The following is a 1,659-nucleotide window of genomic DNA, read 5'->3' on the forward strand; positions in this document are numbered from 1 at the left end:
TTAAAATGCAGTCAGCTAATACGAGCCATTGCATTTTCTGGGTTAATAGGCTAAATTAAGTTACAAAACGATGGCAGCTGACGCCTAAACATGTTTTTAGATCAACAAATTAAAATAATAGTCAAGACATTTATATTAAAATTTTTAAAAATAAATTTGTTTTTTTTCGCTTTTTGATAAAATTTAAGCTTCCGTTCCCTTGGATTTTCCACTAGATAAAACATTTTTCAATAATCTTTGCACATGTCTGGAAAAAAAATTATAAAGATTGTGCCAAGTTACTAAAAGTTAACTTTACTACATTTTTCATAGAAAAACACACATTTTACTAAAACCTCTGCATGCAGGATAAACGCGCCCATCTAATGTGCTTGACTATGGATGTCATAGTTTGAGAAGGGCGTGTGCCGATAATAATTTATTTTTAAAATATTATCAATTAAAAAGTAAAAAATAAAAATTGAAAAGTGATAAAATAAAAGTGAAAAGTGATGAGTGAGAAGTTGAGAGTGATGAAAAGAGAAGTGAGAAACAACAAGTGAAGTAGGAATTCAGAATTCGACTAAAAAGCCTAAATAGTTTTATAATCAATCGTGAATTGATAGCTGGATTTGGGATAGGAGAACTGAGGTGAGGGAAGCAAGAAAAATAATGAGAATTGAGAAGTGAAGCAGAGGAAAGCAGTAAAAAGTGCGAAATAAGATGTGATCAGTGAAAAGCGAGAAGCAAGTAGTGAGAGGAGAAGTAGTAAGCGAGATCTTTGTGTGAAAAATGAGTAAAAAAGCATGAAGAGGAATATGACAAATGAGATGTGAGAAGTGAGAACGAGACGTGAGAGGTCAAGGTACAAGGAGTGAAATTGAAGAATAGAGAAAAAAGCAGAATAGATGCAAAGGGAGAAGTAAATAGTGGAGACCACTCAGAATAGAGTTATTTTCAGCATAGATTTTGGGCATCCAATAAATCCTTTTGGATGTAGATCTAGAATATTATAAGTCAACGGCAGAGGTTTCGGTCATCAAGAAATCCATGGAGTTAGGTCTTCAGATCTAAAGCGTAACTAGATCAATGGGACTGTTTTAAATGTGGTCTTCTTCTCTTCTTCTTATTGGCATTACATCCCCACGCGAGACAGAGCCGCCTCGCACTTAGTCATTAAGCACTTCACAGATATTATTCAGGTTTCTAAGCCAGGTTACCATTTTGCATTCCTATATCATTGAGGCTAGCATGATGATACTTTTATACTGGGAAGTCGAGACAATTTCCAATCCGAAAATTGCCTGAACCGGCACCGAATCCAGCCACCCTCAGCATGGTTCCTTTGTAGCCGCGCTCTTACCACACAGCTAGGAGGGCCCCTTTTGCGCCCAAAACGGGGGAGCGTAAATTGAATCAGAGCGTAAAAAGGGAGCGTTATTTCGAATTTAGGGCGTAAAGAGGGAGCGTTATTTGTAATTTTGAGGAGAGGAGCATTCTTGGATTGGAGCGTAAAAAAGTTTAGTCTTTAAGGTAAGCAAGTTTGATATTTATCCTAGTCTTAAGATGTGTCTTTACCTATTTCGGTATTAGGGTCGTCCAAATTATTTTCGTTATCATGGTCGTCCCATTGTTTGAGTGCTGAGGCCTTAGATGTTCTTAGCAATACGTAACTTCTAG

The sequence above is a fragment of the Armigeres subalbatus genome, chromosome 3, assembly GCF_024139115.2.
Source record: "Armigeres subalbatus isolate Guangzhou_Male chromosome 3, GZ_Asu_2, whole genome shotgun sequence".
Classification (NCBI taxonomy): Eukaryota; Metazoa; Arthropoda; class Insecta; order Diptera; family Culicidae; genus Armigeres; species Armigeres subalbatus.